The sequence below is a fragment of the Heptranchias perlo genome, unplaced genomic scaffold, assembly GCF_035084215.1.
Source record: "Heptranchias perlo isolate sHepPer1 unplaced genomic scaffold, sHepPer1.hap1 HAP1_SCAFFOLD_62, whole genome shotgun sequence".
Classification (NCBI taxonomy): Eukaryota; Metazoa; Chordata; class Chondrichthyes; order Hexanchiformes; family Hexanchidae; genus Heptranchias; species Heptranchias perlo.
The window spans coordinates 4,681,383-4,706,949 of NW_027139644.1; the positions used below are offsets into that span (position 1 = coordinate 4,681,383).

At 45.9% G+C, this 25,567-nt stretch overlaps 1 pseudogene; it reads right to left on the minus strand.

The window, feature by feature from the left end:
- Positions 1 to 25,567, minus strand: part of LOC137317445 (zinc finger protein 271-like) — a 433,617-nt pseudogene that overhangs the window by 255,334 nt on the left and 152,716 nt on the right.

Genomic DNA, 25,567 nt, shown 5'->3' on the forward strand with positions numbered 1-25,567 from the left:
ATTATTTTTACAACATGATATATCTTGTTATAAATATATATGATTGCATCTGTGACACTTATAAATACATTTGGGTGTAACTGTGTGGTGGTTATCATTATATCGCTGTGTATCTGTGTTATGTATTTGTGTGTAATAAGAAATAAGACATAGAGAAATAAATATCCAGAAAATACATTGACATTATATACACCCCAATAAGTGAATAAATAATACAGATACATGTAAATACATTTGTAAGCAGCAGTCATGAAAGGCATTTACTTCTCCTGGCTTCGGGATGAGCCGGTGGGCGTCAAAACCTGCCGTGGACGGAGACCGGGTTGCTGATTGCGGGAAGAGCAAATCAACTGGGCCGAAAAATCAACTGCAGCTCAAGCAACAAATAAAACCATCCAAGATAAAGCAGCCAGCTTGATTGGCACCCCATCCACCACCCTAAACATTCACTCCCTTCACCACCGGCGCACTGTGGCTGCAGTGTGGACCATCCACAGGATGCACTGCAGCAACTCGTCAAGGCTTCTTCGACAGCACCTCCCAAACCCGCGACCTCTACCACCAAGAAGGACAAGAGCAGCAGGTACATGGGAACAACACCACATGCACGTTACCCTCCAAGTCACACACCATCCCGACTTGGAAATATATCGCCGTTCCTTCATTGTCGCTGGGTCAAAATCCTGGAACTCCCTTCCCAACAGCACTGTGGGAGAACCGTCACCACACGGACTGCAGCGGTTCAAGAAGGCGGCTCACCACCACCTTCTCAAGGGCAATTAGGGATCGGCAATAAATGCTGGCCTCGCCAGCGACGCCCACATCCCGTGAACGAATTTTTAAAAAGGTGAATCTTTTAATCACCATTAATAAACGCACAACTTTCTGTTTCGCACTGAATGAAATGCTAACAAGTTTGCCGAGTGACTGTCGAAACGACGCTAACTTTTGTAACTTTCATCCCTTCCCATTTTACGCACTGCTTAAAAGTGTTCAGTGGTAATGAGACCAGGAATCTGGAGCAGCCGTTGTTGAATGTGAAAGGATTGCAGCCCAATTTGCACGATAGAAAGCTCGCGCCTGGAAGTTTGTGAGGAGCAAGTTCCATCAAATTGTTTCTGACCCGGGATTAAACCGGGAGTTTTTAGTGTGTGACGCCAACATGATAAACATTACACCACGAAAATATCTATTTAGTCCAGCCCAGGTCAGATGGAAGTGTTAAGGGAGAAAGTGAACTGCTGACTCCCACTTCTGGGGGATATCCCAAAGCGCTTCATAGAGGTGTAATCAAAAACATAGAATAATTGAAACACAGGAGGCCATTCGGCCCATCGTGCCTGTGCCAGCTCTTTAAACTAAATGGTGCAATTTTAAAGGAGGTGCAGGAACAGAGAGACCTGGGGGCATAAGCACACAAATCTTTGAAGGTGGCAGGACAAGTTGAATAGATTGTAAAAAAAAATACCCGGAATCGTTGACTTTATTCATAGAGGCCTAGAGTACTAAAGCAAGGAACTTATGCTAAACATTTATAAATCACTGGTTACGCCCCAGCTGGCCACCACACAATTCTGCCCACCACACTTTAGGAAGGATGTCAAGGCCTTGGAGAGGGTGCAGAGTTGATTTACTAGAATGGTGCCAGTGATGAGGGACTTCAGTGAGGTGGAGAGACTGGAGAAGCTGGGGTTGTTCTACTTTGAACAGAGACGGTTAAGGGGAGATTTAACAGAGGTGTTCAAAATCATGAACGGTTTTGATAGAATAAATCAGGAGAAACTGTTTCCAGTGCCAGAAATGATGGTAACCAGAGGACACAGATTTAAGGTAATTGGCAACAGAGGTGAGATGAGGAGAATGTTTTTACGCAGCGAGTTGTCATGATCTGGAATGCACTGCCTGAAAGGGTGGTGGAAACAGATTCAATAATAACATTCAAAGGGGAACTGGGTAAATCCTTGAAGGGGAAAATTTTGCAGGGCTTTGGGGAAAGGGAAGGGGAGTGGGTCTCATTGGGTAGCTCTTTCAAAAAGTTCGCACAGGCACGATGGGCCGAATGGCCTCCTTCTGTGATGTTTCCATGCTGAGATTCTATGTTATGGAGGATTTTCTGATGCAGTGGATATTCGGGGCAGAGGACCAAGTGGGGATTGAGCTCGACGGCAAGTGTATACAGTTCGTTCAAAGGACTGAAGCCGATGGTTTCATTCTTCCCGTCGTTTAGCAGCACGAAATTACTCGGCCATGCAGGCGACTTTTTTTGTCTTCATTCATGGGATGTGGGTGTCAATGGCAAGGTCAGCATTTATTGCACATCCCTAATTGCTCTTGAGAAGGTGCTGGTGAGCCGCCTTCGTGAACTGCACCTTTCATTGACTGTGTCATTGACATTTTCCGGATAGAGAGAAACTATTTCCGCTGGTTGGGGATTCTCGGTCCAGGGGGCACAGTCTAAAAATTAGAGCCAGATCTTTCAGGAGTGAGATTAGAAAACACTTCTGCACACCAAAGGTGATAGAAGTTTGGAACTCTCTTCCCCAAACGGGGATGGATGCTAGCTTAATTGCGAATTTTAAATCTGAGATAGATAGCTTTTTGCCAACCGAAGGTATGAAGGGATGTGGACCAAAGGCAGATATATGGAGTTAGACCACAGATTAGCCATGATCTTATCAAATGGCGGAGCGGGCTGGAGGGGCTTAATGGCCTACTCCTCTACCGATGGTACATTTCCCCAAGTGTCTGTTCTCTCCATAGTTGTTGAATTATCGCCTTGTGTTTCTAGCATATTTTCGTTTGAAGCTCGGTTTGGGGATGAGACGGTGGGCGTCAAAACGTGCCGTGGATGGAGACCGGATTGGTTGTTGCGGGAAGAGCAAATCAACTGGGCCGATAATTCAACTGCAGCTCAAGCAACAAATGAAATAGGAGTCAAAATAACCACTGTCATAAGTGGGATTTGAACCCACGCCTCCAGCAGAGACCGCAACCTGCACGCAACGCCTTACTCCGCTCGGCCATCCTGACCGACAAATAACTCGTTCACTCGCATTCCTTTCCACACTGAGACCGCCCCGGAGACAGTTTCACTCACTCCAGTGCTTGGTAAGATAAATGCTGCCATAAAGGCTCGGTGAGCGGGATGCGACCTCCCTGGGTTTTCATGAGCCTATTGTGCATTATTCTTATTTAATCACGGGAATATTCGCAATAAGGAGCTAAACAGAATTAAAAGCTCAATCACAGAGAAAGGAAAATCCATGTTACATCTGATAATACTGGAAATAGTGCTCCCTGGTGGTCTAGTGGTTAGAATTTGGCGCCTTTATCGCCGCAGCCCGGGTTCGATTCCCGATCAGGAAAGCAACTTTTGAACACATTAATCGCACGAACTTACTCATTAAAACAATCATTGTTTTAATCACCATGAATTAACCGATATCGTTATTTTGCAGAATGAAAGGCTGCTGAGGGAAGTTGGAAAACTTTAATAATTTATTTTGTGCGATGAACTTTTTATCCCTTCTCATTTTACACACTGTATTTTTAAGGGCTCGGTTTAAAATGTTCAGTGCTCGTGAGACCACGAATTTGTGTTCAATTTAACAGGACCTGGTATTTCACAGTGAAAAAAAAAATTGCCCCAACATAATGTTTCCACCCGGGAAACTTTCGCGTGTGAGGCGAACATGATAAACACAACACTGCAGAAACCTCTGTTCTGATCATCAGCCAGAAGTTAGAATGACTGCATTGATTCTCTTTCATAACTATTCAATTGATCGAAGTTGCACAAGTCACAAAAGAAAAATGTTCATTTCAAAGTTATTAAACTCCCAAATGTGACCTGCCTTGTTTGGACAGGGGTTGACCCAGACGTCACAGCCTCAACAAAGCATATTCTCAACATTTCCATTGGGAACAGGAGGAGGCCATTTCGCCCCTTGAACCTGTTCCGCCCTTCAATTAGATCAGAGATGATCTGTACCTCAAATCGATTTACCCGCCTTTGCTCCCCATCCCTCGATACCCTAAACCAACAATAATCTATCGATCTCAGTCTTGAAAGCTTCAATTGACCCTCAGAATCCACAGCCTTTTGGGGGACAGAGTTCCAGACTTCTACTGCGCTTTGTGTAAAAAAGTGCTTCCTGATTTCGAACCTGAATGGCATGGTTCTAATTTTAAGATTATGTCCCCCTCGTTCTTGATTCCCCAGAGGAAATTCGTTCTCTCTCTCTATTCTATCGAATCATTTAAACATGTTAAACACCTCGCTCAGACCGCCCCTCAATGTTCTCTTCTCGAGGGAATCCGAGCCGAGTCCATGCAGCCTGTCCTCATAATTTAACCTTTTTAGCCCCGGTAACATTCTGGTGAATCTGCTCTGCACCCCCTCCAAGGCCAATCTATCCTTCCTGAGGTGCAGTGTCCAAAACTGAACGCAGTTACTCCAGACGCAGTCTATCCAGAGCTTTATATAACTGTAACATAACTTCCACTTCTTTATATTCCAGCCCCCTGAGATAAAGGCTAACATTCCGTTAGCCTTTTAAATTATTTTTGGACCCGTCCGTTGGCTTTTACTGATTTATGTAAATGAACCGTTAATTCTCTCTGCTTCTCCACAGTTCCGAGCTTCTTCCCATTTGGAAAATACCCTGACCATCGGTCCAAAGTGGATTACCCCACATTGCACTCCATCTGCCATCGTTCTGCCCACTAACTGAATCTATTAATGTCCCTTTCCAATTTTCCATGCGCATTCCACACTACTGACTCTACCACTTAACTTAGTGTCATCAGCAAACTTGGATATACGACTCCCTGTTCCTTCATCGAAGTCATTGATAAATATGGCGACAAGCTGAGACCCCAGTTACAGATCCCTGGGGGACACCACTAGTCACATGCTGCCAATTGGAGTATGGACCCATTATCCCTACTCTCTGTCTCCTATCTCCCAACCAATTCTCTACCCATGTCGATATGTTGCCTCAAGTTCCATGCGCTTTCATTTTTGTCAACAGTCTCTTGTGCAACAGCAGCAGCAGCAGCAGCAACAACAACAACAACAACAACGACTCGTGTGCTACATAGAATTACATCGAATGTACAGCAGGTAAACAGTGCCTTTCGGCCCAACTATGAAATAAATTCCCACAGTGCACCCAGTGATAGTGCCCCATTGATCCACAGTGTCCCAGTGATCCACAGTGCACCGAGTGATCCCACATTGCACCCAGTGATAGTTCCCCAGTCATGCACAGTGTCCCAGTGATCCACAGTGCACCCAGTGATCCCACAGTGATCGCAGAGGGACCCACTGATCCTGCAGTGCTCCCAGTGATCCAAAGTGACCCAGTGATCCAAAGTGCCCCAGTAATCCCAGAGTGTCCCAGTGCTCTCAAAATGATCCCAATGATCCCAAAGCGCACCCAGTGATTTCACGGTACACCCAGAGGTCCCAGTATCCAAACTGCATTTGTGTAAAAGTTTGAGAGACTTTCTTTGTATTCAACAACTTGTGTATATAAAATAACGTGTGTTATATTATTTATATATTACATAGAATGAGTAAAGACATCTCTCCTTTAATACCACGAAGCTGAAACTTAATGGCGGCCAGCAAGGCGGCCATCTTAAGCAAAATGGCCGCCAGTGTCCCAGTGATCTCACAGTCACCCAATTATCACACATTGTCCCACTGGTCCCACAGTGTCCCCAGTGATCCCACAATGTCCCAGTGAACCTGCAGTGTCCCAGTGATCCCACTGCAACCCAATGATCACACATTGTCCCAATAATCCCACAGTGTCCCAGTGATCCCACAATGTCCCAGTGAGCCTACAGTGTCCCAGTGATCCACCAGCAGCCCGTGATCCCACGGTGTTCCGAGTGATCCCACCGTGACCCATTGATCCCATAGTGATCCAGACAAAATTCACGTGAGCCCCATTGCGTGCAGCCTCTGGTGAAGGCCTCGGTCAGTCCCCTGTGGAGAGAAAGCTTCTTGTACAAGGAATACTCCTCCTCCAAAACATTCTCATTCCACATCTTTATGTTACAGCATTTCCACAAACAAATTCCTCTGGAGAGAGAGATTGTGAAAAGGAATTGATTGTAAACAAAGCAAGTGATTAAAAAGGCACAGCAAGAGCCCAGAGCTCCCCCACACTCACTCACTCACACATATTCACACACAGTCATTCACTCATTCCATTACACAGGCAGGCAATCTCTCAGCAAACACCACTGACAAACAAACTCCCCAGTTAAAAAGCAGAGAATCTGAAGAAAAGAGAGAAATGCTGGGAGAGAGAGAGAGAGACAGAGAGAGAAAGACACTCAGGGCAGACTGAAGAGCACAAGTTGCTTCTCCCTCTCTAATACAAGTTTGCTGCGTGTTCTCTCCTGCTTTGGCACTCATTCCCTCACTCCCTCAAGCACCATCCCCCAACCGTCCCCTGAAAGGTGCTGGTCTGTCTGTCTGTCCTGGTTAGTGTTTGCTGCAGGGTCCAAATTACCCCTGTGCTCATTTGATCTTCTGTTCCTGGAGCAGCCGAAAAAAGCCTGGGCATTTTTTGCTGCTTCACCCGTTTTGTTGTAGTTTGCAAAGGTGAACGAACTTTGCCTTTGCTCTTTTCTCTTACTTTAATTAGCAGTGGACATAAAGCCTGCAGTTTGTGGGCAACTTACAGTTTGTTGATTTTTCCAATTAGCCAAATAGTTCCAACAAATTCATGACGTTTAAAACAGCGAAAGCAAAATAGTTTTTTTAGAAACCTAATAAACAGCATGATCCCTCATTCAGTTACAGGGACAATCTCTCAGCAACATTCATTGACACAGAAACAAAGCCCAGTTTATAAAGGAGAAGAATCCAAAGAGTAAAAGATTGAGAGACAATCTTTATCGACAACAACAACTTTTATTTATATATTACAGCAACTATTACAACATCAATTTGCATCTATACATACACATGTATTTCGATTATACAACTACTATTATAAAGCCTCCATAAAGCATGTGAGGAAAGAGCAGAGGGGGAAATTGGACAAATTCGACAGCCCTTTTGAAGAGTCGGCACACGCACAGTGGGCCGAATGGCCTCCTCTTGTGCCATAGTCACCATGAAACCATGAATCTGTGAACAACAAATTCAATGCCATGAAACTGAAACAAAATGGACACCAGTGAGGCAGCCATCGTACTGAGGGGCAAGCTGGACATCTTACTGAGGGGCAAGGCTGCCATTTAACTGAGGCGCAAGGTGGCGAACTTAATGGGGGCAATATGGTGATCAGGAACAAATTGACCGCAATGAAGCTTAAACAAAATGGCCGTCCTGATCCTGAAACATAATGGCCGTTAATAAGGCATCCATCTCACTGAGGAGCAGCTTGTCACGGTGAGAGACAAGGAGAGGGTTCATTTGGTGTTCCTGTTAAATCATTGTTGCACTATAGTTAAAGATACAAACTGTGTGAGACTGGCACTAGCTGGTGTTTAACACAAAGACAGCGGTGCAGTGAGGGAAATAAAGACCAAAATGTGAACTTCTGCAAAAAAGGATTAACATTTGGTTATTTGGACTTAATTCTTACAGAGAAGGAGAGACCAGACATTCAGAGGAAAGGTCCAATGAGCCATTTTGAATAGAGTTTGCAATTGTAGCTTCTACTAAATAAATCAGAGTAAAATTGGACTCAATCTGAATGTCGTTCTGATCTGGGATTTGGTTAATTTCTCCATTATTCATATTTTTCTTTAATCTGAAACAATAACAGTATTTGTAACAGTAACAGAGCACTTTAGTGACACAGCAGAAGGGGTAAGAGTACATTGTGATTTATTACAGAATCCAGCAGCTCACTGGGAAAGTTACACGTGGTACAGATGGAGGAGCAAAAAGGTGCAAAGTGATTTCACACTTTAATTTGCGGCAATGACTGTTTATCTCCACAAGGTTTAGTTTCATATTTAAATAACGGGCTCTTTATCCTGAAGAAACTTCAGGCACAAACTATGGTTTTATGAAGAAAACAATAATTTATTAATGTTAATAAACCAGAAAAATTGAGATTAGAATTTAAACAACACCTTGGGTTTATGCCCGAATTAAAATTGCTTTAACACCAATAAAACAACACATTCTGAATTCCAAAAATACGTAACCGTTTGGAAATCCAATGTCGATCTTAGGCTAAGTCCGTAACGAAATTTATTTCCTTGTGGTTGGCTCAAACTTGGAGCAAGTCTCCAGGTATTTTGATGGATAATGTTGCAGTGTAGCGTGGCTTTCTCTTGTATCCAGGTCATTTGCTTCACAGGCAATCGGTAAACCAGCATCGAGGCATCAAGCTGGGAGGTAGCGAGCAGTCAGGAAAATTCGAGGTGAGGTGGTGCTGACAGGAAGCGAAAGGTGAGGTTGGAGCCCGAGTGGTGGATCTGTGTCTCTCCCCACTCAACTTCTGCCCAGCTTTTAAAGACCCATTTTAACAGAGAATCACATCTCTGGGACGATGGCTTATCAACAAAAGGTTCCTACAAATAAAACCCATGATTGATTGACACTTCACTTGTTTTCTCTCAGTGTCCACAACGTAACCAAGTTAATTCCGTAGATTTTCAAACCACCTCTAGCCCTCCTGGAATCGTTCTTGTTGCTATAGTGATCTATCCTCTGCTGTGTGATCTTTCATAATGTGTTATTATCAATCATTTTAACAACCCTTCCACCTTTTAACAATCCTTTTCCTTCAGACATGCTGAAGCTGATTTATTCTCAGGCTTTCGTTTATCCGATGATCTTTCACTGCACAGAGCAGCTGGAAAACTCCTGCAGTAAGTGATGGTCAGGGTCAGGTACACGAGACTGAGTGACTTTATTATGCAGCCTACAGGCATCACCTTTAGAAATGTAAAAATTTAATCCACAAGAGTGTTACCCCAGAACAAACATGAACTGTCTGTCCTGCTTCATCTGCTGTTGTTCTGCTGGTCAGCACTCTCACACACTCCAGGCTGATTACACAGTTTGTTTGGTTATTTAATGCTTTCTGTGTTCTATTCTCACTCCTGTCTCTACCCTCCTGTCACTATATATGATTGTCCGTCTTTCATTGTGTCTGTTCTCTGTTTATATCGTTTGTCTCTTTTTATTTTCTGCCTGTTTTTCTATCTTATTATTTCCATTTCTACTTCCATCACTTTGTAACTTTTTGTCAGTCTCTCTCTGTCGTTCCATCCATGCCTGTTTGCTCTGTTTCATTATATCGATGATTTCTTTCACTCTTTCTTTCTCTCTTTATTTTTCTCTCCTTTCTAACAAACTGTATTTATATCTCTCCTTTTCCAAGTAGCTCTGTCTTTCTCCCTCTTCGTTTCTCTCTCTCTCTGTGTCTCACTCTCTCTCTTTCACACACACACACCCTCGCTTTTATGTGAATCTGTCTGAAATTTTTCTGCGCTTTTTTAATCATTATATTTCTTTTCCCTGTATTCTCTCCCCATCTGTCTAAATCTCTCTCTTTTTTCCCCTTCTCTCTGTTTCACTCTCCCGCTGTTTGTGTGTCTCTCTCTCCCTCCCCTGTCTCGCTCTCCCTCTCCCTGTATTTCTCTCCCACACCTCTGTCTCTTTCTCCCTCTTTCTCTAACTCTCTGTCATTTTTTTTCTCCCTCTCTCCCTTTCTCTCCCTCGCTCTCTCCTTTTCCATTTATGTGGACTGTATCCATTCTGATCAGGCCCACAGCAGCTACTTTTATGACCAGCTTTTCAAATTTTGCCCGGTGGCCAATTGGTTGAAGTCCAGCTGAGCTCTTTAGAGCCGCCATTTCGAGCAACAATTCATGTGTCGTCTGCAGAGTAAATCCTGCCTCAATAGGAAAGATTGTCAATAAAATATATCAGAATCAGATTTCAGATCATTTCAGGACTCTGTGCTGCTAATATAAAATGTACTTTCCATGCCCTGGGAAGTGTACGGGATGGAGAATGAAATGCGATTTAATTCTAGTGCTTGAAACCCTTCAGCTCTTTCTATGATTTCACTAATTTAACAATTAGATTGAATGGATATTTCGCTGCGTTCTTAAGCTCCTCTCTGAATTTAGTCTGGGTCAGGACATAAATACACGTGTTTGTGCAGGAACTGAGAAGCTGCAGCATCTTTGCTGCGTGTTCTGTGAGATAAACAGGGTCAGTATAGGAGTAATAAGACTGAATGTCTGCAATTCGCACATGAATGTAAAATTCAACCTGTGTCAGCCACAACAGTATAAAACTGCCCGATATACTGAAGAGTAAAATGATGGATTTCTTTCGGTTCTCCATCTCTGGATCACTCTGATTCTCTCCATTGCTGCGGCCCCGGAGTCCCCTGCGGACTCGACTGGACACCAAAATACGCCTGACCGTCAGAACATTGAACAGGAAAATCAGACAGAACGGGACACATGGGGTTAAAATGAGGTGAAACATCTCAAATGCGGCCCATGCGGGGGAAGTACGGAAGATCAATTTAGTCTCACAAAACCAGGGAACATTGTCAATTATAAAGCCAGGTTCATTTGTAAAGTACCAGGGGACATTCACCAAACAGCCCAGCACACTCACTGTTCCCAGAACCACAGCTGCCGTTCTCTCGGTGCAATATTTAGTTTTCAGCTTCTCACAACAAATGGCCACAAATCGATCAAAGGTGAAAGTGACTGTGAACCAGACAGAAACCCCCGTGGCTGCAGAACCCAAGAATATAATAAAACTACACACGGGAGTGATGTCCAGGAATGAAAATGGGCGATACATCCAAGGAATCTCTCTCAATATCGGATCCGCTATAACGACCATGAGATCGGCCATTGCCATTCCCACCAGGTAGCGACTGATACATTTGGAGAGACCGCACTTTCCTCGGGACAGGATCACAATCGCCACCAAGTTAACTGTAAGAGAGAGAAAAGGAAGCAGAGAAATTACTGATCAGACCTGGAGCCAAAGCAGCAGTTTGAGAGGATCTGGGGTGAAATTTCCAGCTTTGTTGCAGCATCGATGGGTGGGAAGTGATTGATTGACCTGGACAGCACTTTCGGGCAGAGAGATGTTTTTAAACACAATGATCAATAATGAATTGGGAGATGGATACAGAAAGCGAATACAGTGAGCACCGGATCCACTGGGAGGGGTGAGTGAGGGCGCAGTGCTGGTGCGGAAAGGAGAAGACGTTTCACACAATGGGAATCCAGCGGATTAAAGCTGGATTTGGGTCCCAGACTGATGGGAAAGAGAGGGAAGTGTCGGGAAGGTGAGGGGATAGGGGGACGTGCAGCCTCTTTGTTGCTCTGGTTAAGAGAGCCGACAGGGGCTGGCACTGAACGGGAAAGGCAGCTGGAGTCCGAGCCATTGAGTGAGATTGGGAGGGAGACAAGGAAAAGAACATGTCGGAGCTGGAGGGGAATCAGGAGCAGAAGATTTGGGAAAGTGGACAAACTGAAGGAACGGATGAGGAGACAGAGGATTCAATGCAGTGAGGAGAGGCTGGGATTCACAGGGAGAGACTGCAGCAGAGTGTTAGAGGAAATCTAATCTATAGGTCCCACTAACATAATACAACTAATACATTCAACAGTTCATTTCTGTGGTTATAGCTGTCAGCGAACCTGTGTTGGGTATAAAATATGTTCAATAAATTCACTTTGTGCATTCAATGAAAATTAAATTGATATGTATTAATTAAATCAACCTCGTTGTTCATTGAATTCACCCCAACTTTAACGTACAGTATCCGGATAATTCATTACGATCAATAAATTATTGATTCTCTTCTTGAAGTAACTTTTAATCATGTTTAGTGACACGTTGGAAAACAAGGAACATTCACAAAAACAGACTGAGTGCCTGACACGGAAAAAACACAAGGAGCGAGTCCCACAATATAAACTCACCCAATCTGACCATATCATAAGTCACATGTTCTATATTTAATTGTACTGGAAGTTTCAGCAGTTCATTCTGATGAATTATTCACACCACAGCCTCTCGCTTTCCCTCTCAGTGGCCCTCTCTATCACTCAATCTACTCTCTTTCTCAAGTCCATTTTTATATCCGATTAAATCCTATCAGCTTGTGCCTGCATTCTGTTCACCTGCCCCGTGTTCAACCGATCCTATTCTCAGTGTCAGTTTGTTAAATAGTGAAGCCTCTGTGGAATAGTTTAATATTTCTACAGATCATTCAATTCTCCACTTGTTCACCTACACTGTTCACTTCATCTACAAATCATGGAATAAACAGAATCAATTTCCTCTCCCAAATAGATCTCACAATAATTAAGATTCCTGCTGCAGTAATTATAAAGTAAAGTGATAGATGGCAGGATTGTTCAATTAACAAAACGCCAAAATCACACTTATAATCTACAGATACATAGAAGGGCTCCTGTTTCCAACAGATAGAGTGTTAACTGATACAAGATAACATCGAAACATTTCATTTTTACAATGTAGTCCAGTAACAGTCAATGAATTCATCCACATTGAAGCAGAGAAGGAGATGTGAAAGAGTCAGCAGCAAACTCAGTTCATTAACCAGACATCTGGAGCGGCGTCAGATACACACATAATGAAATAATATTTCATAACAGTGATCACCAATAAATACATTGAAATCTCAGTTAAACTGAAGCATGTTATTGGGGAGGGAGGACACTGCACTGCCTCCTTGTAACACTGAGACCGTGAGCTGTCTCATTATCAATCACTGAAAACACATTGATGAAAACATATTCCAGAACAGGTTAGTTCCACACGATGGAAATATTAACAGCTCCTGGTGGTCTGATACCAACTCTTAGTCCTGACAGCGTCTGATTCCAACACATTCAGTACAGGGAATAATCCAGTAATAATGCCAGGTTTGTATATACAAAGGTCACTACAGATATAATATAACTCCTACAAGTTCGAGCGTTTACAAGTTAAGGAGATAGCATGAGTCAACAATATATTAATACAGGGAATAATCCAGTAACAATGCCAGTGTTGGATATAGAAAGTTCATTACGGATATAATGCACCTCCTACAAGACCGAAAGAGCAGAGACTTAACACATTCCATCATTCAACCAATAGAACAGAACAGTCACTGTGTAATATATGTCGGGAGAAAAAGTAATTTGCCAAGTACAGCATTGGACTTAACACTGATTTAAACTATTAACAGCTGGGATAATGGCTTACCTGGAACTCCAACGGCTGCAAGAACAGGATAATACATGCGTTGTATCTGAATTATTACTGGATATCCCATTTCTGTGAGAAGCACTGATTTCTGTTGGCCTGGAAACCACAGCTCCAGCAGGCACTCTGAGCTGATCCATTCCAACAAGTCCTGATTTATACAGTGGGTAAGTCTCCACTGACACGGTTATACTCCTGACCATTGCTGTTAATTACAGTCAGTTTAACAAACACATTACATCAGCAGCTTTGACTCCGATGTAAATAATGTGGTGAATAAAACACAAACATCTCAAAGTCCACGATATTACTTAATCAGATCTCTCTCAGGAATAAAGTTTAAATCTGTTCTCATGCAGGACTGATCCAATAATAATGAGCTTGTCCATTTACAGTTTTTATATAATTGTATTGACCATGTTCACTCCTGGTGATTCATTTATAAATGTTACCGATTTCTCCGCAGTGTGGACTGAATCCAGGGGCACAAGCAGACCCGTTTCACTCTGTTCCTGCAGTTTCCCAGTTAACATATGAATTGTGAGTCTCTGACACTGGGACAGGTAAAGGGCAGGTTGAGGATTGCAGCCGAGAAATGACTGTGGGTGATATTAGGGGACGGACACTGAAGGTGTCCCATTGACATTCCTCTCTCCGCTATTTTACTGCAGATGTTTACCCGTTCATTCTACATTGGTTAACGGCTCCAGTAAATTGGTCCCGTGTCAAACCGAGCTGAGCTCATGACCCGATTTGACCTCCATCATAAAGGCCCAGTGATTCCCTCACCCGCCTCCTTTCCTTTCTCAGCCCATTGCCATTGAAACCCTCATTAATGCCTCTGTCCCCTCCAGACTCCATTCCTCCAATGCACTCCTGGCCGGCCACCCAATCTCAACCTTCAATAAATGTGAACTCGTCCAAAACTCTTTTGTCCGTGTCCAACCAGCATACAGGTCCGGCTCGGCCTCACTGACCCTCACTGGCTCCCAGTTCCATATCACTTATATTTAAAATTCTCATCATTGGGTTTAAATCCCTCCATGGCCCACCCCTCCCCATCTGTACACCTACAGGAAACCCACCAATGACCTCCTCATTCATCGGTATTGGCCTCTTTTGCTGGGACTGCCCTCACTTGGTTCCACTCACCTATCTGATCAGAGCCAGGAGAAGCTTCTCTTCCCAACCTATCACCGTTATCTCTGATGTTTCTAAAGGTTCAATCCTTGGCTCCCTCCTCTTCCTCATCTACATGCTGCCCTTTGGTGACACAGTCCACAGACCTGGACCAGCATTCATACGGACGATGACAAAACCACCGCCTCTCTTGACCCTTCGTGCAGGAACAGAGAGATCTGGGGTTATATGTGCACAAATCGTTGAAGATGGCAGTGCAGATTGAGAAAGCAGGTCAAAAAGCATAAAGGATCCTGGACTTTATAAATAGAGGCAAAGAGCACAAAAGCAAGGATGTCGCGATGAACCTTTATAAAACACTGGTTCGACGACAATTGTAGTATTGTGTCCAGTTCTGGGCCCCGCACTTTAGGAAAAATGTGAAGGCCTTAGAGAATGTGCAAAAGAGATTTACTAGAATGATTCCCAGGATGAGGCACTTTAGTGACGTGGATCGACTGGAGTAGCTGAGGTTGTTCTCCTTGGAACAGGGAAGGTTGAGAGGAGATTTGATGGAGGTAGTCAAAATCATGAAGGGTCCAGTTAGAGTAGATAGAACGAAACTGTTCCCATTGGCGGAAGGGTCAAGAATCAGAGGACATAAATTTAAGGAGATTGGCAAAAGAACCAAAGGTGACATGAGGAAAAACTTTTTTACACAGCGAGTGGTTCGGATCTGGAATGCACTGCCCAAGGGGGTGGTGGAGGCAGATTAAATCATGGCCTTCAAAAGAGAACTGGATAAGTACTTGAAAGGAAAAAAAAAGGCAGAACAACGGGGATAGGGCTGGGGAGTGGGACTAGCTAGATTGCTCTTGCATAGAGCCAGCACGTATTTGATGCTCCGAATGGCCTCCTTCTATGCAGTAACCGTTCTAAGATTCTATGACTCCAAAGTCTTTGTGCTCGTCAGACCCACGTTCTGTTTTGGATGAGACACAATTTCCTCCAGTTAAAAATTGGGAAGTCCGAGTGACGAATTCCTTCCCATCCCTGGCTTTTTGATTGGTGAGTCGCTCACCAGTCCGGTCCTCCACTTTTGCAACTTGTGCATCCACAGTTCATTTGTCCGACTTTTGACAGCCGTGTCTTCAGCCATATTCACGCTCCAGTATGCCGTCCGTCAGCCCCTCCATTTCCATCTCCCCATTTCAGGTTTCAGCCGTGGCTCAGTGTTAGCACTGTCACATCTGAGTCAGAAATTTGTGAGTTCAAGTCCCACTCCGGACATGTGAACAAATAATCCAGGCTGACACTGCAGTGCAGTGCTGAGGGAGCACAATGTGGTCTGATGGTCAGAACTGAGGGAGCACTGTGCTGTCGGATGGTCAGTACTGGGGGAGCACAGTGCTGTCGGATGGTCAGTACTGAGGGAGCACAATGTGGTCGGATGGTCAGTACTGAGGGAGCACTGTGCTGTCGGATGGTCAGTACTGGGGGAGCACAGTGCTGTCGGATGGTCAGTACTGGGGTAGCACAGTTCTGTCGGATGGTCAGTACTGAGGGAGCACTGTGCTGTCGGATGGTCAGTACTGGGGGAGCACAGTTCTGTCGGATGGTCAGTACTGAGGGAGCACAGTACTATCGGATGGTCAGTACTGAGGGAGCACTGTGCTGTCGGATGGTCAGTACTGAGGGAGCACAGTGCTGTCGGATGGTCAGTACTGAGGGAGCACTGTGCTGTCGGATAGTCAGTACTGAGGGAGCACTGTGCTGTCGGATGGTCAGTACTGAGGGAGCACTGCGCTGTCGGATGGTCAGTACTGGGGGAGCACAGTTCTGTCGGATGGTTAGTACTGAGGGAGCTCAGTGCTGTCCGATGGACAATACTGAGAGAGCACAGTGCTGTCGGATGGTCAGTACTGAGGGCGAACAGTGCTGTCGAATGGTCAGTATGGAGGGAGCACTGTGCTGTCGGATGGTCATTAATGAGGGAGCACTGTGCTGTCGGATGGTCAGTAATAAAGGAGCACTGTGCTGTCGGATGGTCAGTACCGTGGGCGCACTGTGCTGCCGAATGGTCAGTACTGAGGGAGCACAGTGCTGTTGGATGCACAGTGCTGAGGGAGCACAGTGCTGTCGGATGCACAGTGCTGAGGGAGCACAGTGCTGTCGGATGGTCAGTACTGAGGGAGCACAGTGCTGTCGGATGGTCAGTACTGAGGGAGCACAGTGCTGTCGGATGGTCAGTACTGAGGGGGCACAGTGTTGTCGGATGGTCAGTACTGAGGGAGCGCAGTGTTGTCGGATGGTCAGGACTGAGGGAGTGCAACGCTGTCGGATGGTCAGTAGTGTGGGACCACTGTGCTGTCGGATGGTCAGTACTGAGGGAGCACTGTGCTGTCGGATGGTCAGTACTGCGGGAGCACAGTGCTGTCGGATGATCAGTACTGAAGGAGCACTGTGCTGTCGGATGGTCAGTACTGAGGGAGCACTGTGCTGTCCCATGGTCAGTACTGAAGGAGCACTGTGCTGTCGGATGGTCAGTACTGAGGGAGCACAGTGCTGTCCCATGGTCAGAACTAAAGGAGCACAGTGCTGTCCCATGGTCAGTACTGAAGGAGCACTGTGCTGTCGCATGGTCAGCACAGACGGAGCACAGTGCTGTCGGATGGTCTATGCTGACGGAGCACTGTGCTTTCGGATGGTCAGGACTGAGGGAGCACAGTGCTGTCGGATGGTCAGTTCTGAGGGAGCAGGGTGCTGTCGGATGGTCAGTACTGAGGGAGCACAGTGCTGTCGAATGGTCAGTACTGAAGGAGCACTGTGCTGTCGGATGGTCAGTACTGAGGGAGCACTGTGCTGTGGGATGGTCAGTACTGAGGGAGCACAGTGCTGTACCATGGTCAGTACTGAAGGAGCACTGTGCTGTCGGATGGTCAGTACTGAGGGAGCACAGTGCCGTCGGATGGTCTGTGCTGACGGAGCATTGTGCTTTCGGATGGTCAGTACTGAGGGAGCACAGTGCTGTCGGATGGTCAGTTCTGAGGGAGCAGGGTGCTGTCGGATGGTCAGTACTGAGGGAGCACTGTGCTGTCGGATGGTCAGTACTGAGGGAGCACAGTGCTGTCGGAGGGTCACTACTGAAGGAGCGCAGTGCTGTCGAATGGTCAATACTGAGGCCGCACAGTACTGTCGGAGGCTCACTACTGAGGCAGCGCAGTGCTGTCGGAGGGTAACTACTGAAGGAGCGCAGTGCTGTCGGAGGGTCGCTCCTGAAGGAACGCAGTGCTGTCGAATAGTCAATACTGAGGCAGCGCAGTGCAGTCGCGGGGTCACTACTGAAGGAACGCAGTGCTGTCGGAGGTTCAATACAGAGGGAGCGCATCAATGTCGGAGGTGCCAACTTTTTTCAGACACATTAAACCGAGGGCACATCTGCCCTCTCAGGTGGGTGTAAAAGTTCCCCCGGAAATATTCAAAATAGTGCAGGGGAGTTCTCCCCGGTGTCCTAGCAAATAACTTTCCCTCAACCAACATTACTGAAACAGATTTTCTGGTCATTTATCTCAGTGAAGTGTGTGGGATCTTGCTGTGTGCAAATTGACTGCCGCGTTTCCTACATTCCCACCGTGACTACACTTCACAATGTTCTTCATTGACTATTTTGGGACGTCCAGAGGCCTTGAAAGGCGCTATATAATGGCAAGTTGTTTCCTTCTTTCAGACGACCATGAAACCCATCTCTTGCTCCAAGCTTTTATCATTCCTCCTAATATCTCCTTCTTTTGGGCCTTCTTTCGGGCACTATCGCGTCCTGCTCTCTTCTGCCAAAACTGCTCACTTTTCCAGGATCATCCTGGAATGCAAAGATAACCCCCGGCTTCTCTTCTCCACTACAAACCATCTTCTTAAACCCCTCATCCCTGCCCCCTCCACCCTCACCTCCAACGAAAAATGCGAGTCGCTCATGGAATTCTTTGTCACTAAGATTGAGACCATCCGTTCAGCTGCCTCCCTTCCCCTAGCCCACCAAGCCAAACTTCCCCTACGGCTCCCCCCTGCCCTTGTCCTGTCCTCACATCTTTCTCTTGTCTATCTCCTGTCTCCCCTCATACCCTCTCGGAGCTCATCTTGACCATGATACCCACTTCCTGCTCACTCGATCTATTCGCAATAAACTGCTGACCACCCAACTTCCCTTCCTGGCCCCCGTGCTAGCTGATATTTTTAACGGTTCGCTCTCCTCAGGTACTGTCCTCTTCCCCTTCAAATCTGCGGTCATCAACACCCTCCTCAAAAAACCCACCCTTGACGCCTCTGTCCTCACAAGCTACCGCCCCATCTCCAACCTCCCTTTCCCCTCCAAATTCCTTGAACGTGTTGTAGCCTCCCAAATCCGTGGCTATCTTTCCCACAACTCCATGTTTGAATAGCTCCAATCAGGTTTCCGCCCCTTCCACAGTACTGAACCGGCCCTAATAAAAGTCGCAAATAACATCCTATGTGCCTGTGACGATGGTAAACTATCCCTCCTCATCCTTCTCGACCTGTCTGCAACCTTTGACACGGTTGACCTCACCATCCTCCTCCAACACCTCTCCTCCGTCGTCCAGCTGGGTGGGACTGCGCTCGCCTGATTCCATTCTTATCTATCCAGTCATCGCCAGAGAATCACCTGCAATGGCTTCTCTTCCCGCTCCTGCACCGTTACCTCTGAAGTCCCCCAATGATCTATGCTTGACCCCTCCAATTTCTCATCTACATGCTGCCGCTTGGCGACATCATCCGAAAATACAATTTCAGATTCCACATGTACACTGACGACACTCAGCCCCACCTCACAACCACCTCCTCGACCCCTCCAGTGTCGCTCATTTGCCACATTGCTTGACCGACATCCAGTAATGGATGAGCAAAAAAATTCCTCCAACTACATATTGGGAATACCAAAGCCATTGTCTTTGGTGCAAACTCCATTCCCGAACGACCGACTCCATCCCTTTCCCTGGCCATTGTCTGAGGATGAACCAGACTGTTCACATCCTTGGCGACCTGAGATGAATTTCTGACCACATTCTGCTCCATCACCAAGACCGGCTGTTTCCACCTCCATTTCGTCGCGTGTCTCCGCCCCTGCCTCAGATCATCTGCTGCTAAAACACTCATCCATGCCTTTGTTAACTCTAGACTTGACTATTCCATGCTCTCCTGGCTGGCCTCCTATCTTCCGCTCCACATAAACTTGTCCTCATCCAAACTCTGCTGCCCGTATCCTAAATCGCACCACGTCGTGTTCTCCCCTCACCCCCTGTGCTCGCTGACCTATATTGGCTCCTGGTCCAGTAACGCCTCGATATTAAAATTCTCGTACTTGTTTTCAAATCCCTTCATGGCCTCGCCGCCCCCACCATCTCTGTATCTTCCTCCAGCCCGACAACGCCCTTAGATCTCTGTGCTCCTCCACTTCTGGCCTCTTTTGCATCCCCAATTTTAATCACTCCACCATTGGAGGGCGTGCCTTCAGCTGCCTCGGCCCCAAGCTCTGGAATTCCCTCTCTAAACTTCTCCGCCTGTCTACCTCTCTCTCCTCCTTTAAGACACTCCTTAGAATCTACCTCTTTGAACAAGCTTTTGGTCACCTGGCCTAATATCTCTTTATGTGGCTCGGTGTCAAATGTTGTTTGATAATCGCTCCTGTGAAGCACCTTGGGATGTTTTACTATGTTAAAGGCGCGATATAAATGGAAGTTGTTGTTGTTATTGATCATGGTTGATCTGTATCTTAATTCTATCTACCTGCTTTGGTTCCAGACCCTTTAATACTCTTGCCTAACAAAAATCTATCAGTCTCAGTGTTGAAATTATCAATTGACCCCCAGCCTCAACAGCTTTTTAGGGCGGAGTGAGTCCCAGATTCCCACTACCCTTTCTGTGAAGAAGTGCTTCCTGACATCATCCCTGAACACCTGAGCTCTAATTTTAAGGTCATGACCCCTTGTTCTGGGCTCTCTATCTGCCCCAATCAAATCCTTTAATCATCTTAAACACCTTAAGTAGATCTTCTATACTCAAGGGAACACAAGACTGGACTATGCAACCGGTCCTTATAATTTAACTCTTCTAGTCCCGGTATCATTCTGGTGAATCTGTGCTGCACCCCCTCCAAGACGAATATATCCTTCCTGAGGTGCGGTACCCAGAACTGAACACAATGTCTCCAGATGGTGTTTAACCAGAGCTCTGTACAGCTGTAACATAACTTCTACCCCTTTGCATTACAATTCCCGAGATAAAGGCCGATATTCCATTTGCCTTTTAAATTAAATTTTGTACCTGTCCACTAGCTTTTAGTGATTTCTGTACTTGGACCCTAAATCTCCCTGCTCATGAACAGTTCCGAGCTTCTCATCATTCAGAACATTCTTAGAACTTTCTTCGGCCTAAAGTCGATGACCTCACACTTTCCCACATTGAACTCTGTCTCCACAGTTTTGCAACTTTCTGCTCCCATCTACACTATTTACTGTGTCACCTAACTTAGTGTCATCAGCAAACTTTAATGTTCAGCTATTCCTTCACCCAAGTCATTTATAAATATAGTGAAAAGCCATGGCCCCAGTAAAGATCACTGGGGGACACCACTAGTCACATCCTGCCAATTTGAGTATATATCCATTATTCCTAGTCTCTCTCCTACCTACTAATTAATTCCCCATTCAACCCAAAAGGTTGCCTCCAATTCCATGTGCTCTCATCTAACAGTCACTTATGTGGAACCTTGTCGAATGTTATCAGCATGATCTGTAAAAACTCCCACCAAACTCCCGTCTGCTGGGGGAGTGAGGCCTTCACATTGAGCAGCCTCCCACCTCGCTTTGACTCTGAAAACACGCCAAGCGAGATCCACCCAGCAATTGACTTGTGGGCCCCTTCAAATATGTGGCCCCATGAACGGGCACTGCAAGATCATGCGGGGTACAATAACCATTTCTCTGAGGCTGAATTTGATAAATCTACAGCATTGACAATGTTACATAATGTGAGCTGTGAGGTTGGTTTAGTGAGAGCGCATTTCGTTCAACGAGAACGGGTGAGAGTGACGTCATGGGAAGCAGTGTCACTAACGGAGCTGTTTAACATCGGGTGGCCCGGTGCATGTGGACATCACGCGTCGAAAGAAAACCAGAAGCACCCACACTGTCGCTAATCACTCCCATCATACTAAAGAGCAGGTTTAGGCCATACGGCCCCTCGCTCCTGCTCCGCCATTCTATCAGATCATGGCTGATCTTCGACCTCAACTCCACTTTCCTGCCCAATCCCCATATCCATTGATTCCCCTAGAGACAAAAATCTATCGATCTCAGCCTTGAATATATTCAATGAATCAGCATTCACAGCCCTCTGAGGTAGAGAATTCCAAAGATTCACAACCCTCTGTTGAAGAAATTCCTCCTCATCAAACTCCGAAATTGCCGACGTTTTATCCGGAGACGATGCCCCTAGATCCAGACTATCCACCCATGGGAAACATCTTCTCAGCATCTATTCTTTTAAGCCTTCTCAGAATCTTATATGTTTCAATGAGATCACCTATCATTTTCAAAAGTCCAGAGAGTATAGGCCCATTCTACTCAATCTCTCCTCATAAGACAACCCTCTCATCCCAGGAATCAATCTGGAGAACCTTTGTTGCACCGCCTCTAAGGCAAGTATAGCTTACCATACGTAAGGAGACCAATACTGCACACAGTACTCCAAATGTGGTCTCACAAGCCCTGTATAATTACAGCAAGAGTTTCTTACACTTGAACTCCTACAGCCTTGCAATAAAGGCAAACATACCATTTGCCTTCCTAATTGCTTGCTGTACCTGCATGTTAGCTTTCTGTATTTCATCCACAAGGACAACCCAAATGCTTTTGAGCACTAATATTTAATAGTTTCTCACCATTTAAAACATATTCCGTTTTTCTAATCTTTCTACCAAAGTGAATAATCTCACATTTCCCCACATTATACTCCATCTGCCACCTTCATGCCCACTCACTTAATCTGTCGATATCCATTTGCAGACTCTTTGTGTTCTCCTCAAAGCTTACTTTCACACCTAGCTTTCTTTTATCAGCAAACTTGGTACTTTGGTCAGTTCTGTGGCAGTGCAGTACTGTCGGAGGGTCAGTATTGAGGTAGCACAGTGGTGTAGGAGTGGCAATACTGAGGGAGTGCTGCTCTTTCGGAGCGGCAGTAATGAGGGAGCGCAACAATGTCGGATGTGCCAACTTTTGTAGAACACATTAAAGCGAGAGCTCATCGGCTCTCTCAGGTAGATGTGAAAGATTCCCCGACAATATTAAAAAAAGTGTAGGGGAGCTCTCCCCGGTGTCGTGGCCAATAATTATCCCTCAACCAACAATACTGAGACCGATTATCTGGTCACTTATCTCAATTAAATGTGTGGGATCTTGCTGTGTGCAAATTGGCTGACACGTTTCCTGCATTACTATAGTGACTGCACTAAACAATGTTCTTCATTGACTGTTTTGGGATGTCCTGAGGCCTTGAAAGGCGCCATAAAAAGGCAAGTTCTTTCCTTCTTTCAGACCTTCCATGAAACCCATCTCTTGCTTCAAGCTGTTGTCATCTTTCCTAATACCACCTTCTTTTGGGCCTTCTTTCGGGCACTATCGGGTCCTGCTCTCCTCTGCCAAAACTGCTCACTATTCCAGGACCATTCTGGAATGCAAAGATAACCCCCGGCTTCTCTTCCCCACTAAAACCATCTTCCTAAAGCCCTCTCCCCTGCCCCCTCCACCCCCACCTCTAACCGAAAGTGCAAGGAGCTCATGGAATACTTTGTCACTAAGATTGAGACCATCCGTTCAGCTGCCTCCCTTCCCCTAGCCCACCAAGCCAAACTTCCCCTACGGCTCCCCCCTGCTCTAGCCCTGTACTCACATATTTCTCTTGTTTCTCTCCTGTCTCCCTTCAGGCCCTCTCCGAGTTCATCTTGACCATGAGACCCACCTCCTGTTCCCTCGACCCTAGTCCCGCTAAACTGCTGACCACCCAACTTCCCTTCCGGGCCCTATGTTTGATGATATTGTTAACGGTTCCCTCTCCTCAGGTACTGTCCCCCTCCCCATCAAATCTTCCATCATTGCACCCTTCTCACCCTTGACCCCTCTGTCCTTGCAAACTATCGCTTCCATCTCCAACCTCCCTTTCTTCTCCAAATTCCTTGAAAGTGTTGTGGCCTCCCAAATCCGTGCCCATCTTTCCCACAACTCCATTTTTGAATCCCTCCAATCAGGTTTCCGCTCCTGCCTCAGTATTGAAATGGCCCTTATAAAAGTCACAAATTACATTCCATGTGACTGTGACCATGGAAAACTATCCCTCCTCATCCTTCTCGAACTGTCTGCAGCCTTTGACACGGTTGACCACACCATCCTCCTCCAAGGCCTGACCTCCGTTGTCCAGCAGGGTGGGACTGCACTCGCCTGGGTCTATTCTGATCTATGCAATGGTAACCATTGAATAACCTGCAATGGCTTCTCTTCCTTCTACCGCATCGTTACATCTGGTGTCCCCCAAGGATCTATCTTTGGCTCCCTTTTATTCCTCATCTACATGCTGCCCCTCGGCGACATCATCCGAAAACTCAACGTCAAATTCCACACGTACACTGACGACACTCAGCTCTACCTCACAACAAAACCGCTCGACCCCTCCACTGTCTCTCATTTGTCACTTTGCTTGTCCGACATCCAGTAATGGATGAGCAAAAATTTTCTCCAACTAAATATTGGGAAGACCGAAGCCATTGTCTTTGGTCCCCGCTGCAAACTCCATTCCCTAGCCACCGAGTCCATTCCTCTCCCTGGCCACTGTCTGAGGATGAACCAGGCTGTTCACAAACTTGGCATCCTATTGTACCCTGAGATGAGTTAATGACCACATTTCTGCTCCATCAACAAGGCCGCCTGTTTCCATCTCCGTAACATCGCTCGTCTCTGCTCCTGCCTCAGCTCATCAGCTGCTTAAAGCCCCATCCATGCCCTTGTTACCTCTAGATTTGACTATTCCAATGCTCTCCTGGCCGGTCTCCCATATTCCACCTCCCATATACTTGACCTCATCCAATACCCTGCTGCCCATATCCTAACTCGCAACTAATCCCTTTTACCCAGCACCCCTGTGCTCGCTGACCGACATTGGCTCCCGGTCGGAGAACGCCTTGATTTTAAAATTCTCATCTTTGTTTTCAAATGCCTCCATGGCCTCGCCCCTCCCTATCTCTGTAACCTCCTCCAGCGCTACAACCTTCCGAGATCTCGGCGCTCCTCCAATTCTGGACTCTTGTGCATCCCTGGTTTTAATCACTCCACCATTGGTTGGGACGTGCCTTTAGCTGCCTAGGCCCCAATCTCAGGAATTCCCTCCCTTAACTTCTCCGCCTCTCTCCCTCTCTCTCCTCCTTTAAAACGCTCCTTAGAATCTACCTCTTTGAACAAGCTTTTGGTCACCTGTCCTAATATCTCCATATGTATCTCGGTGTCAAATATTGTTTGATAATCGCTCCTGTGAAGCACCTTGGGGCGTTTTACTATGTTTAAGGCGCTATATAAATGGAAGTTGTTGTTGTTATTGATCATGGTTGATCTGTATCTTAACTCTGTCTACCTGCCTTGGTTCCAGACCCTTTAATACCCTTGCCTAACAAAAATTTATCAGTCTCAGTGTTGAAATTATCAATTGACCCCCAGCCTCAACTGCTTTTTCGGGGGGGGGGGGGGAGAGAGACCCAGATTCCCACTAACCTTTGTGTGAAGAAGTGTTGCCTGACATCACCCCTGACCGCCTAAGCTCTAATTTTAAAGTCATGGCCCCTGTTAAAGAGGGCCCCTTAGGCTCTCCTAATTAAATCATTTAATCATCTTAAACACCTCAGTTAGATCACGCCTTAATCTTCTGTGCTCAAGAGAATATAAGACTAGTCCATACAACCTGTCCTTATAATTTAAAAATGTTAGTCCCGCTATCATTCTGGTGAATCTGTGCTGCACCCCCTGCAAGACAAATATATACTTCCTGAGGTGCGGTGCCCAGAACTGAACACAATACTCCAGATGGTGTTTAACCAGAGCTGTGTACAGCTGTAACGAAACTTCTGCCGATTTGCATTCCAGCCCTCTC